The sequence below is a fragment of the Hylobates moloch genome, unplaced genomic scaffold (genome assembly GCF_009828535.3).
Source record: "Hylobates moloch isolate HMO894 unplaced genomic scaffold, HMol_V3 SCAFFOLD_5, whole genome shotgun sequence".
NCBI classification, from domain to species: domain Eukaryota; kingdom Metazoa; phylum Chordata; class Mammalia; order Primates; family Hylobatidae; genus Hylobates; species Hylobates moloch.
In genome coordinates, this window is record NW_026652280.1 from 37,866,505 (window position 1) to 37,881,576 (window position 15,072).

The following is a 15,072-nucleotide window of genomic DNA, read 5'->3' on the forward strand; positions in this document are numbered from 1 at the left end:
AGAGTCTCTGCCGCTTTGTGAGAATTACTATGTCTCTGGTTTACCTTGCACCTGACAAAATAGAATAGGGCTTCTATTCCCTTTTAAAAAACAGTTAAGGAAGAAGTGTTTCTTGGTTCCCTAGTATGCCTGCAGCAGCGGCCTGAGCACAGCAAGAGCTCCAGAAAGAGCAAAAGACATAGATCCTTCCTTAGAAAAGCTGTAGGGAGGTGAGGAGACAGATCTGACATACAGGGTATAGCAAAGAACACCACCAAATCCTGTATCAAATAATTCATCCTGTGTTACCAAACACTAGGAATACAATAATTCAGAAGAAAAGGCTGAAAAGTCAGACACTTCCAGGAGGTTGGGTTTGATTGAGGTTTTGAAGATCGGGTGAGGAAAGGATTTAGGAGACAGTGGTGTTCCAGGTCCAGGGCGAAAGGCACCCTGGGGAGGAGGCACCTAGCGTGTTAGGGGATAATAACACATAAAGTTAGAGAACATCTCTCCAGAGCATGAAGCACAGGCCCTTGCACGTATTAGAACTGAAGGAAATGGGGTGTGTGATTGATATGTACTGGGAGTACAGGGTAGAGAGCTCAGCACAGCTTATTTACAGGGATGGGAAACTCAACCTAGAAACATGTGGAGAAGAGATTTTCTTCCTGTCAAGCAAATTCATGATAGCTTTCATTTAATGAAATTCTTTTTTTCTCAAAAATTATAATTCACTTTTAATTACGTTATGATTTTTCATTACTTTTTTACAAAATGGTAAATATAGTCTTTAAAAGATGTAAAAAATTATTTTTTCATGTAGATAAGCATTTTAACATATAAGGTAACACTACAAAGCAGTGTAACAGATTTTCTGTCACTTGTAAATGGGATTAGAGGGCAATCCCCAGAATTCCAGAACTGTTGTGGAGATATGGTAATTTTAATTTACAAGCAGGATAAACTGCATTCAACAAGGAGTCAAGGGTGTTGGGTTTTAGTCACCATCTTGCATGTTATAATCTTGAACAAGTCTGTCAACTCCTGGATATCAGAAGCCCCACTAGAGAATGAAAGCTGTTAAATCAGGTCACTTTGAATATTCTTTCCAGCTCTGTTATTTTATAATGCCATAAAATCAGAGTAACATGCTCCAGGCTGTTTGGGGTCAGGGATTTTAGAACCTGTGTTCAACGTATATTACTTTTTAAATGTCTACTTTTTGAAGTCTTATTCAAATATATATATGTATTCGAATGTATATATATATACATATATATACATATATACATATATATATACATATATATACATATACATACATATATATACATATATATATACACACATTCGAATACATATATATATTTGAACGTGCTTGTAACAGCCTCTTCATCATTAGCAATAAAAGTTTCTCAAGGATGTATTTTCCATTTCTTGCTTTGTTTTTCAGCTTTCTTTTTAAATTTCCTCAAGATTTCTTCTGGAGTTGTGGAGGCCAAAAGCTTCACTACCATTTCATGCAATGTACCACCCTTATCCAAAACCACATCAGTCTTCGTGAGTTCTAAGACCTTGGACAGATAAGCTATAAAGCTCAGCATTATCCTCCCCCACTGATGGAGGTGCTGCAATAGCCACATTTACCGCCTCTGCTGTCAAATCCGTTACAGTATTTTGTTCGGAGCCAGGTTTGGCATGGATGGCTATGGTGACAACCTATAGGAACAACTGCCACAGGACCTAAGGGAGGAAGTGGTCTATCTGGTTTCTTGATCTGGCTTTTACCCTCAGTCATCACATCAGCTTTCTTATGCATCTTGGTGCTGAGAGGGAGCCGAGTGGAGTCCTGAGTACTCAGTGCTGCCCTGAGCTGCTTCAGCCCACTGCCAAGCCCCAGCATCCCTGCCTGGGGAGGCCTTAATGAAATTCTTTATTCTCATTTTATTTTAACTTCACTCTTCTGCGGGAGATCTTGAAGTATGTTCCACATTTCTGGAGGCAGAGGCTCTGCTATATGTCAGTATCCAGATCATAGGGCAGTCTAGAGGGTGCATGTGTAAAGGAATATTAGGAGCAAGGGAATGTTCCCTGTCTGGGGCTCTGCTCAGTTCTGGCTTCTGGGAGGAGCTGAGCTTGGTTATGGGTTGACAGAGAGCAGGAAAGAGGTCTTGAGAGGAAAGGAATGAGGACACGCAATGTGGCAACAGGAGGTAGTTCGGGGAAGGAAGGTTAACAGAACCACCTTTACAGCATGGTGAATGTGAGAACAGTAAGCAATGAACTGGAAGACATCCGAGGAGGGCTGGGGACCCAGCTAGAGAGTTTAAAGCAGGCAGAACCTGCGGGGGGAAGGGGAAGGCCAGTCAGCAATATCCTCATACGTTACACTAACCAGCACTTTGCCGTTCTCAGAAACTTTTTCTATCTATGTTAATTCGTTTGATCCTTATGACATCCTTGGGTTTTATTACCCATTTTACAAAGGAGAAATGTGAAAAATGGAGAGTTTAGGGTTTTCCCAAAGATAATATTGTTATCTAATGGCAATTTAGGTCTAGAATCTGAGACTTAGGTCTCTTAACTCAAGGCCTTTCCCGCTAGCATCAAGCAGCATGGGGTGGGGGAAGATGCTGGACCAGCTGTGCAGAGACGACATTTCTCTTTCTGACTCTGGGAACAAGCAGCCGCCAAGAACCCACCAGGCATAGCTTGTAGTCTAGGCTCTGTTGGCTGGTGTCTCTGGCTAAGCTAGAATTTTAACAATGTTTCCTTGTTAGACAGGAAACTTAGTGCAGGGCCATGCACACAGTAGGTGTTCTATAAATATTTGTTGACGCTGTGGATGCAGTACAACTGGCTCACAGCAGGCCCATCACACCTAATCGCTTCAGAAAGGACTGGGAGGAGATGGAAAATAAAAATCTCATCAATAATAGAATATATTGTTTTTCCTTCTCTGCCCAGGGAGACTTTGGTTTCTCCGTTGTATTTCCAGTATTTTAAGATGGGAATAATTTTCACAGTGGCAGGTACAGCTGGTGAGATGCTGTTTTAATACGAAGGAAAATGCTAGAAAAGAATTTTAGAATATTAAGAAGGGATTTGGTTTCTGACAGAAATATTAGCTGTAAAGGCCGGTACGAAGATTTTAGAGAAATTTAATTAAAATTTAATCTTCTTTCTAATTAAAGTTTCCTTTAATTAAACTTAAAATTAAATTTGCTTTAATTGGAGGAATTTAAAGGGTATTACCTTTTGAGTGTCAATCATTTTGAAAGAAAAAAGTTATGCTGCTTTGTCTAGTTTAAAATGAGGGTTGGTGTCAAATTTCTAGAAAAGTAATAAAAATGTTGTATTTAAATACAAATTAGCACTCCTTGCTGTTTGACTCCCCATTTGCCTGGTTCAGAAACATTTGTCTTAAATTGCAGTTTTCCTCTGTGTGGGAGACCTACAGTGAAGGTCAGGCTCACACCACCAAGGGCTTGAATGTGAGAGTTCAGCCTTTCTTTCTCCCTTATTCAGGTTCCTCTGGAAGCTGTCTCCCTCCTTGCTGGAATTCTCTAAGCCTTCCTCATGCCTTTCTTGGAGAGCCTTCTCAATCTATCAATGTTTGGCAATGGTTGCCTCTTGCCTTTCTCTGGGAGTTAGGGGAGGGGGTTCAAGCCCCCTCATGCCCTTTCCTTCCTCAAAGCCCTTTTCTGTGTGGTGAATTAGAATCCTTTCAAGCCCCATATGTTCCTTCCCTCAAACGCTGAGGCCGAAAAGTGAGTTAATTTTTCCTCCCAGGATGAGAACTCCCTCTTATGTGTTCCCCATTTCCAACAATATTATCTCATTTCCTTACACCAGCCAAACACAGAAGAAGTGGTTTTTCATTCCCTATAGCCTCCTCAGCTACCAGATCCTTCAGAGCAGCCAGTACAACTATTGCTTCAGCTTAGTTCCTTATCCTGTCCCTAGACGGATGAAAGCAATGGTTGCTAGTAGGATCTGGCTGCGGCCCATCTCTCCCTGATGTAGTTGCACACTATTGCCAAGTCATTAGTCTAAAATTCCTGGCCATTTTCTTCTGAATAACCCAAATATCTAAACCTGGCATTCAAGGCCTCCAATGGTGTGTCTTCAACTTACTTCTTCCACGTTCATGTCCCACAACTTTGCTAACACACTTAATCTGCTCCAGCCAGTAGTCTAGTTTACTTACTGCTCCTTAAACATACATCAAACGTTTTGGCTTCCAAGTTTATTTCTGCACCTTTCTTGCAGCCTAGAATGCTTTCTTTTTCCCTTATCTTCAAGACCCTCATGAAACTCCAAATCAGCACAAAGTTACCCCTTATCAATCTGGCCTGGCATGAGGGCTTGTTCTCCTGCAGCTAAGAACACTTATTCTGGCAATATGAATACAGACACATTTATTCTGCATATTTGTTCATTCTCATGCTGCTGATAGAAACATACCCGAGACTGGGTAACTTATAAAGAAAAAGAGGTTTAATGGACTCACAGTTCCACATAACTGGGGAGGCCTCACAACCATGGCAAAAGGTGAAGGAGGAGCAAAGGCATGTCTTACATGGCAGCAGGCAAGAGAGGGTGTGCAGGTGAACTGCCCTTTATAAAGCCATCAGATCTCATGAGACTTTTTCACTATCACAAGAATAACATGGAAAAAATCTGCCCCCATGATTCGATTAATTCCCACCAAGTCCCTTCCACAGCATGTGGAGATTATGTGAACTACAATTCAGGATGAGATCTGGGTGGGGACACAGCCAAACCATATCATTTTGCTTACTAATGTTTACATCCTTTATTCTGATTTATCCTACATTTGACAATTTCTAAAGCCTGAAATGTATATATTTCCACTTGACCTCCAACGCCAGCTGTGATATATGCCACAGAAGTGTTATTATTCATATCTCCTATCTGAACAATTAGAGCCTCTGAAGTGTTTTGATTCGCTCCAGATCTCACAGGTTGAATAATGGAGTAAGGATCAGAATTCAGGTTCTCTCCCTTGTTATTTCACCAGGTTCACTTTACCATTTTCTCCATCTGTGGAAGCAGGACAGCAAGGCAATTGGCTCAGGGGAGTGAGGCCACTCCAAGTCCCAGGACTTCTATATCTCAAGAAAAGTAGCTCATCCACTGCAGGATTCATCATGACCTCAGGGCAATCACCAACAGAGACTGCCTGGTTGGGTGGATTTATTTTCCTCTAACATGGAGCATGCCTTATTCCACAAGGTATTATGGCTGGCTTCCTGCATGCTCAGCCTGTCCATGACTATGAAAATGGTAGAAGAGCATGTTCTGTAATTCTCAACACTCAGTATAGGGTCCCTGCCAACTATATAGGAACTGTTTAGTTTTTCAGGTTTTAAGTTTTCTGAAAAACTCTGGTTTCTGGCTACTCTATTCAAATAATATAAATGCTTTAGAAAAGAGAAGGACAAAGACCTTTCAGAAACTCAGATTTGAAAACTGTTGGGACTTGCTGAGCTAGTTAAAAAGATAATCTTTTACTGTTTTATTCAAAGTAAGTATGATACAAATAAATATCTTCAGAGGAGGGTAAATGACCAGCTCCCTGACAGCTTTTAATTACTAATGCAGAGATACACTCTCAAGGGCATCTCTCTCCTCTCTCTCTCTCTTCCTTCCCTCCTTCCCTCCCTCCCTCACTTACTTCCTTCCTTCCTTCCTTCCTTCCTTCCTTCCTTCCTTCCTTCCTTCCTTCCTTCTTTCCTTCCTTCCTTCCTTCCTTCTTTCCTTCCTTTGTCCCTCCCTCCCTTCCTTCCTTCCTTCCTTCTTTCCTCCCTCCCTCCCTTCCTTTCTTCCTTCCTTCCTTCGTCCCTCCCTCCCTTCCTCCCTTCTTCCCTCTTCCTTTCTCCTTCATTTCTGTTCCTTTTTTTGAAAAAGAACAGAAGTGCCTGCATTAAAAGACACAGAATGCTACAAGACAAAGTAGCTGTTAAAGCAATAGATAAAGCAGACTAGGTTTTTATGACACAACATTAGAATTCAAAACTGAAGCTTTTACCTAATGATATGGTTTGGCTGGGTCCCCACCCAAATCTCATCTTGAATTCCATTGTGGGAGGGACTCGTTGGGAGGTAATTGAATCATAAGGGCAGGTGCTTCCTGTGCTGTTCTTGTGATAGTAAGTAAGTCTCACAAGATCCGATGGTTATTATAAGGGGGAGTTTCTGTGCACAAGCTCTCTTCGCTTGTCTGTTGCTATTTGAACGTGCCTTTCACCTTCCGCCATGATTGTGAGGCCTTCCCAGCCACATGGAACTGTAAGTCCACTAAATGGGTATGTCTTTATCAGCAGCATGAAAATGGAGTAATACAATAAATTGGTACCAGGAGTGCAGTGCTGCTGAAAAGATACCCCAAAATGTGGAAGCAACTTTGGAACTAGGTAACAGGCAGAGGTTGGAGTTTGGGGGGCTCAGAAGATGACAGGAAAATGTAGGAATGTTTGGAAATCTGTAGAGATTTCTGGAATGGCTTTGATCAAAATGCTGATAATAATATGGACAATGAAATCCAGGGTGAGGTGGTCTCAGATAGACATGGGAAACTTGTTAGGAACTGGAGCAAAGGTGACTCTTGTTATGTTTTAGCAAAGATGCTGGCGGCATTTTGCCCCTGCCCTGGAGATTTGTGGAACTTTGAACTTGAGGGAGATGATTTAGGGTATCTGACAGAAGAAATTTCTAAGCAGCAAAGCATTCAAGAGATGACTTGGGTGCTGTTAAAAGAATTTAGTTTTAAAAGGGAAGGAAAGCAGGAAAGTTCAGAAAATTTGCAGCCTGATAATGTGATAGAAAAAAAAAAATCCCATTTTCTGAGGAGAAATTAAAGCTGGCTGCAGAAATTTGCATAAGTGATGAGGAGCCAAATGTTAATTCCCAAGACAATGGGGAAAATGTCTCCAGGGCATGTCAGTGGTCTTCATGGGAGCCCCTCCCATCACAGGCCCACTGGCCTAGGAGGAAAATGTGGTTTAGTGGGCCATGCTCAGGGTCTACATGCTGTATGCAGTGTAGGGACTTGGTTTCCTGTGTCCCAGCCACTCCAGCCATGGCTGAAAAGGGCCAACATAGAGCTCGGGTCATGGCTTCAGAGGGTGCAAGCCCTAAGGCTTGGCAACTTCTATGTGGTGTTGAGCTTGCGAGTGCACAGAAGTCAAGAATTGAGGTTTGGGAACTTCCACCTAGATTTCAGAGGATGCGTAGAAATGCCTGGATGTTCAGGCAGAATTCTGATGCAGGGGCAGGGCTCTCATGGAAAACCTCTGCTAGGGCAGTGCAGAAGGGAAATGTGGGGTTAGAGCCCCCATACAGAGTCCCTGCTGGGGCACTGCCTACTGGAGCTGTGAGAAGAGGGCCACTGTCCTCCAGAACCCAGAATGGTAGATCCACTAACAGTTTGCACTGTGCTCCTGGAAAAGCCACAGGCACTTAATGCCAGCCTGTGAAAGCAGCTGGGAGAGAGGCTGTACCCTGAAAAGCCACAGGGGCAGAGCTGTCCAAGACCATGAGAACTCACCCCTTGCATCAGTGTAACCTGGATGTAAGACATGGAATCAAAGGAGATCATTTTGGAGCTTTAAGATTTGACTGCCTTGCTGGATTTTGGACTTGCATGGGGCCTGTATCCCCTTTGTTTTGGACAATTTTTCCCATTTGGAACAGCTGTATTTACCCAATGCCTGCACCCTCATTGTATCTAGGAAGTAACTAACTTGCTTTTGATTTTAGAGGTTCATAGGTGGAAGGGACTTGCCTTGTCTCAGATAAGACTTTGGACTGTGGACTTTTGCGTTAATGCTGAAATGAGTTAAGACTTTGGGGGACTTCTGGAAAGGCATGATTGGTTTTGAAATATGAGGACATGTGATTTGGGAGGGGCCAGGGGTGGAGTGATGTGGTTTGGTTGTGTCCCCATCTAAATCTCATCTTGAATTTCCACATGTTGTGGGAGGGACCTTGTGGGAGGTAATTGAATCGTGGGGCAGGTCTTTCCCATGCTGTTCTCATGATAATAAGTAAAACTCATGAGATCTGATAGTTATTATAAGGAGGAGTTTCCCTGCACAAGCTCTCTTCTCTTGTCTGCTGCCATGTGAGACGTGCCGTTCACCTTCCACCATAATTGTGAGGCCTCCCCAGCCACATGGAACTGTAAATTCATTAAATGGGTATGTCTTTATCAGCAGCATGAAAATGGACTAATACACCTACCTTTGGATACTTTGAACCAACAAGATACTTGCTGTAGTTGTGAAGCCTAGAGTAGGATAATGAGAGCAAAGATGCTGATGTGAAGATCTCCCCATCCCCTAGCGCCCCCCACCACCCCAGCCAACGTAGGGGTATCACCCAAGGTAGCACCAGGGCCTATGTGGGCAGGATTTTTACTCTAACACTGAGAAAGAATCCTTAAAATGTTAAGAAGCTACTGTGCTCAAATCTTCCTTCAAAGGAAAATGCCCTCAAGCAGTTCTTGTACAGTTGCTGGGGCTCCAGTACTGAGTGTTGAGAAAGACAGAACATGCTCTTCTACGATTGTCTTGACCATGGACAGGCTGGGCATACAGGAGGCCAGCCATCATACCTTGTGGAATAAGGCATGTGCCGTATTAGAGCGTGTTAAATCAACCTAGCCAGACAAGCTCTGTTGGTGGTTCCCCTGAGGTCATGATGAGTCCTGCAGTGGATGAGCTACTTTTCTTGAGGCATAGAAGTCCTGGGACTCAGAATGGCTCCACTACCCCTGAGCCAGTTGCCTTACTGTCCTGCTTCCGTTTGTGACCTTATAATAAGTGATTATTACAGAGGGCATCTGGGAATGTCTTTTGCTTGCAATTTTAAAAGTCTAGTATCCTGATTATACCACGTATCCCTCAAAGTCTTTCAATGTTCTCCAGTGCCTTTCAAATTATAAATCATCAAGCATGTTTTTGAAGACTGGTTGTCATTTACCCACCCTTCTCAACATCCCCCTGTTAATTCCCTCTATCAGGAGTTAGTAAACTCTGTGAATGGCCAAGTAATAAACAATTTAGGTTTCGAAGCACCCACAGTTTATGTCATAACTACTCAATTCTCTGAAATCAGCCACAAACAATAGAAAATGAATGATTGTGGCTATGTTCCCATAAAAGCTTATTACTGAATACTGAAATTTCATATAAGTTTACAAATTTTGTATAATTTTCACATCATGAAATGTCATTCTTTTCTTTTTTGATTTTTTTTCCAGTCACTTAAAAATATAAAATTCATTCTTTAATCACAGGCTGTATAAAAACAGGTGTTAAGCCAGATCTGGCCCATGGCCCAGTTTACCAGCCTCTGCTCCACATAGATAATGTCCTCTTGTCCCACTGAGCCACTTCCATACCCTAGGGATACCTCTTGTTTTCTCACTGCCACATTGTTTTGGATTTTTTTTTTTTTTTTTACATGGTGGTCAGTTAGGTGCTGCCACAAGTGGAGACAGAGGAGAGGCTCAGGAAAGCAAAGTTTATTATATGTACAGGTCCTCAAGACAGGAGGCATGGCATGACACATGGGAAAGACAACAGAGTAGACAGGAGGCAGAAAACAGATCCAGGGAGCCCTCAGGCCACAGCCTTCATTGGGGTTCCCAGGGAAAGGCAACACAGGGCAAGAGAAGCACAGGACTGGCAGTTTGAAGAATTTCGGTGGGCTTTGGGCTGTGGAGGTAGTCCATAGTTTTTTGGTACTTTGTTATCTCTAAGAGTTGGCTAGCTCTTGGATGGGCAGGCTCTTCCTCAGCCAGAAACGTTTCATAAAATGTCAACATGTTACAATACATAGGAAATTAAAAAATACACACACAATACACACATTTATGAGGACATTGGTCTATCAAACTGGAAAATCTTATCCTTCATCCAGTTTTGTCAATATTCTGCCTAATATCCCAAATCTAGATCAAATATAAAATTGAGATTGGATTCCCTATTTTCTATTCTCTAGCCATATTGGAAATAGAAAGTTGTTAGCACTTTGAAATTAGACTACTTGAGTCTGAATCCTGGCTTCACTGCTTAGTAACTCTGACGTCTTGGGCAAACTAATCTTATTAAGTGTCATCTGTAAAATTGAGATAATAAGAGTACTCAATTTACAGCTCATAGAACTATTGTAAGGATGAAATATTATAAGCAGGTAAAGAGCTTAGCACAGTACCTGACCAAGATGAAGTAATCTGTCCATGTTAGCAGTTATCAACCCTATGTCCTGGGCTCTCTGCTGAATGGTATACTATCCCTCTGCAGGTTAGAGAAGGAAGGAGAACAAACAGTGAAATATACTTTGTTTTAGCAAATGTCTTCATTCTTATTTGTATATTTTAATTTCTTCTGCTTGGTTTAGAAATAACTTAAAAGAACAAATGTATTTTTTTCTCCCTTGTCTACGCTCACCCCCACAAAGGAAATGTAATTTTCTTTCTTTTCTATTATTTTTTAACATTTTTAGTTTGTTATATGTGGTGATAGAATTAAGGTAGTTTCTTCCTTTAACAAAAATTTATGCTTTCAGAGTCTTGTCCTACCAGCACATCTTGGTCTGGGTACTGGAGCCATCAACTTACATCATTTTAGTTCCAGGAATAATGTTGGTTTATTAATTCTTTCTGTAGAGTATAGAAGCAGGGCCTAGAAACTCTGCAGAAAGAATTTATTTCCTTTCACTTTTCTTTTGATAAAGTGTAAAGAACATCAGGTAATTAGGGGTAGGAGGTTAAGATTTTTTTAAAATTTAAACTTATTTTAAACCACATCAGGTACAAGTTGGAAACCAATTTAAACTTTTTGAATTCAAGTGTAATTTTTTCATAATCAAAGATGTTTGCCTTCCATGGTGACTGCATTTATCATTTCATTCACTCAGGACATTTAATGAACACTTAAAGATCACCTTAGCTTGGTTGTCTGGCGGAAAGAAGACACATGAGAGGCAGTTCTAGCGTTCAAGTGGCTTTCGGGCCAGATAGTGCAGAGCCATACAAAGGAAGAACTAAAACAGCTGGCAGAGTGAGTGCCCGGAGTTAGGCACACACCACTGTGCCGTGGGAAAGAGTGGCTAATAGTGGTGATGCAATGGGAAAAGGATCAAGGGCAGCTAGGTTGGGCTGAGAAGAGGTGAAGGTGTATCCCCAGCTAATGGATCAGCAGGAGTGTGAAGGTGAATGGCAACTGCAAGAAAAAAGAAAAACAATGGTTTTGTGTGATAAGAACAAATAATGTGTAGAGGACTATAATGACAGATGGGACTGATAAATTTACATCCACTGTTGAAAGTCTCATTGTATCCTTTCAAAGACCTAGCTCTTTTGGAAGAAGACAAGGAAATCTAATTAAAGATAATAATTATCTTTCTAATTCAGGAAATTTTCAGAAAACATTATTTGTAGAACCAGATATGGAAATATGAAAAATTCCTGATGTTTCGATGGTAAGTTGTGGAGATTGTCACCACTGCATGGCAATTTCTAAGAAAGAAGCCGACTTGTGGAAGGCACTGTCAAATCATTTCACCCTACTTCAAGTCAGAGAATCATAAAATAAAGAAGTTTAGAATAGAAAAAAAACATATGAGTTGTCTAGTGTAATATTTCAATATGAAGGTTCTGTAAAAGTGCCACAAAATGTCCCAGATTCCCCATGTAACAGTTGCATTCATTAATCTAACAGTTCATAATTACAGCCAGGTACTGTGGCTCATGCCTGTAAATTCAGCACTTTGGGAGGCCAAGATGGGAGGATCTTTTGAGTCCAGGAGTTCGAGACCAGCCTGGGCAACATGGTGAAATTTTCTCTACTAAAAATACAAAAATTAGCCAGGCATGGTGGCACACACTTGTAGTCTCAGCTACTGAGGCGGCTGAGGTGGGATAATCACCTGAGTCTGGGAGGTCAAGGCTGCAGTGAGCAGAGATTGCACCAGTGCACTCCAGCATGGACAACAGAGTGAGACCCTGTCTCAAAAAAAAAAAAATCATAATTACAAAAAGCAACTGTGAATTCAGTGCCATTGCTAAATGCATCTGAATTTTGTTCATTTCCACATCCATATTATCTTGAAGAAAAATGATTGTTAAATGTATATACAAGATAGATTATTTATTCAGTCTATAGCCAATGCTAGTACCCAATAGACTTGTGACCTCCTTGCATGAATTGAAGAGGGGCGTGCCCTCCTTTGTCCTGGGCCCCAGGTCCTGTTGCCTCCACTGAGTCCCAAGTGTGGCTTGTTGCCTACTTAGCTGTTGGTAGAGTCAGAAAAAGACTCCTGAAAGATTCAGCTAAATTCAGTCTTCATTGGTCAAGCATTTTTCTATGTGTTTGTTGCTATGCCAAGACTGATGGGTGCAAAAGAGAGCCAGAGAACATGATGTCTGCCCTGAAGGAGACTGTGGCTTGGTTGTTGCTCAATGGAATACTCTTTCTATAGTGTATTATTTGTAGTTTGCTCTGTAAGGATTCAATATTAGTTCATGATATGACTCAACAAAGGAAATGGTCAGAAACACTGGAAAATAAGCTTCATGTTTTTTTGAATTGATGATTTCGTTTGTAACTGGAACCTTCAAACACAACCTTTCAGTTTACACACTCCCCATTCCAACTTCTCTCTTGCAGGCTGACCAGGGTTTCAGGGATGGCCTGGCTGGGGCTCACCACCAATTCCTGGAAGGAATGCTTGGACAGTAGCATTACTGCTGGTCCTCATCAAAGACCCCTTTGAGTGTTTCTACCTTGGAATTCAAAAACTACATGAGCAGTGTTCATTTGTTTTGGCAAGTTTGGATGAGGCTTTTCTGGACGCAGGGGCAGACATTAAATGAGATTCAAGGAAAAGCCGCTTCCAAACAATGATTGAATCAATAAATAATGCTGTTGTGAACATGGTATGGGACTAGATGCCTGAATGCAGAAGGTTTTCCTCTTGAATTTTCAGTCCCTTCATCTGAGTGGCGGTATACCAAATGGCAAAGAGCCTGGGCACCAGATGGAGAACACTGAGGTGCAAATCACAGCTCTGCTTCTCACTAACTGTATGGCCTTGTTCTTTAATGTCTCTGCGCACCAGTTTCCTCATCTGTAACATGGATGCAGTTCATGTAATAATAGTGATTGCATCATGTACTAACTAATATATGTGAAGCACTTAGCCCAATGCTTCTTGTATAACATTCAAAAAAGTTAGCTATTAGTAGGTGCTATAAAATTATGAAGTTTTTACTCTCTGACCTTCGGAGTTGAAACAGTGGCATTAGACGGGTTGAAATTCTGGCTCTGGTGCTGCCTAACTGGGTGATTCTATGTAACTTTTTTTCTTATTTCTCTAGGTTGGTCTTTTTTTTTTTTTAAATAAAATGGGGACAATAAAACCTATTACATTGTTCTAGAGATTAAATGAAATGATGACATAAATTTCTTAGCAGAGTATCTGATATACAGCACATGGACAATAGTGTGTATTTATTTTGATTTATAACAGCATTTGATGATTGTGATTTTATGGACATATTGTGATTGGCTACTATACAGAAATTTCAGTGCTAAAAGTTTTGAGGAATAAAGTATCCTCTGTCTTCAGAGAACTGACTAACTTGTGAAGGAGCTAAGAAATACAAATAACCAACAATATAAAAGTAAAATATTTGTTACTGAAAAGATGGTACAAGCCAGGGTATGATTAACTGTCAAATATCTTATGAGTTCAAATAAAGCAAAGAACCAGCAAAGACTTGTGATTCTGTGATAAACCAGACTTTATCTTAGAAATATATTTTTGGAAGATGGCAGCAAGAAACATTTCACCTCTCACAAGTATCAGGGATTCTTCCTCAAATGTACAGAATATGAATAGTAGTTTTTCCCCTGGTTAAAGTCTAAGAATGACAGATGTCCAGACTGGGATGTCTGTCATTACCACGTGCTGATGAAATTGGGCCCTTCATATAGAATGTTTCTTTTAGTTTATTTTGGGCACTTTGTAGGGTTGGTTTTCAATGACTGCTACTACAATTCTGGCCATTTCCATATGGAAGTCATTCCACAGTTGAATTGACTCTTGGTTAGGAGCTCTTCTCTTGCAATAGGGCTTGTATTTTCTTTTTCTGAATCTCATTTCATTGTTCTAATACCTCCCTGGGTGACATAGAGCTATTTCCCACCTCTTCTGGCACTCGTGATCTTTCAATGTTTGCCCGTGCTCCCCTCTGCATCACTGCCACCCTATCTCAATGGCTTAGCTCTGGTATTAGTATAAACTTTCCAAATTCAAATTCCAAACCACCAGGTTACTTTTTAAGACTGTGAGCTGACAGAAGTTGGGAGGGAACAAGAAATGGCTGTTGATATAGAATAGTAAATTGCAAGCCAGCAGAGGTGAATGATTCGTGTGTGTCTGGTGAACTACCTGCCATCTTGCCCGGCTGGTGAGGAGGGGAGATATACGGCAGGAATCAACAAGAGACCAATTAAAGTCTGACCTCTTAGCCAGCACGGGTTCTGGCTGCAGGTATCTGGGCAAGGTAGGTGGCCTCTAACTACTTCTCAACCTATGCACCTGGTTTCGAAGCTTCTATTCTGAGGTTAGATGAAGACAGGGTGGAAGGGCATACTGGAAAGAAACCGTGGCTTAAGAGTAGTTCTCAATAACATGGCTCCCTTGGAAGCTGACCGTGAGGATGACTAAAACCTTCTGGGAAAAAGAGTGAGCAGAAGGGACTGAGAAGAGAAAGTGCAATGGAGCAAATGGGGTATTGCCAATTTGTTTTAGAGAATGAGAGGAAAGAATCTTCAAGGACAAAAGGTAAGAAGCAAAAGGGAAAATGAATATACACTCTGCAAACACATCACGCCACACACACATACACACATACACACATAGGTGCATGCTCACGCTTACTCACCTTCTTCAGAGGGGTTCTCTGATGTTCTGTGCAGCAGGATTGACAGGTTCCTGTCTGCAGGCTCTCTTTGTCCTCCAGAATCTGTCAAACAGGCAGTTACGAAAAGG

The 15,072-nt window shown here is 41.4% G+C and overlaps 1 pseudogene; it reads right to left on the reverse strand.

Annotated features, from left to right (window-relative positions):
* Positions 1 to 930: 930 nt before the first annotated feature.
* Positions 931 to 1,885, reverse strand: LOC116467795 (UPF0235 protein C15orf40-like; annotated as a pseudogene).
* Positions 1,886 to 15,072: the final 13,187 nt, after the last annotated feature.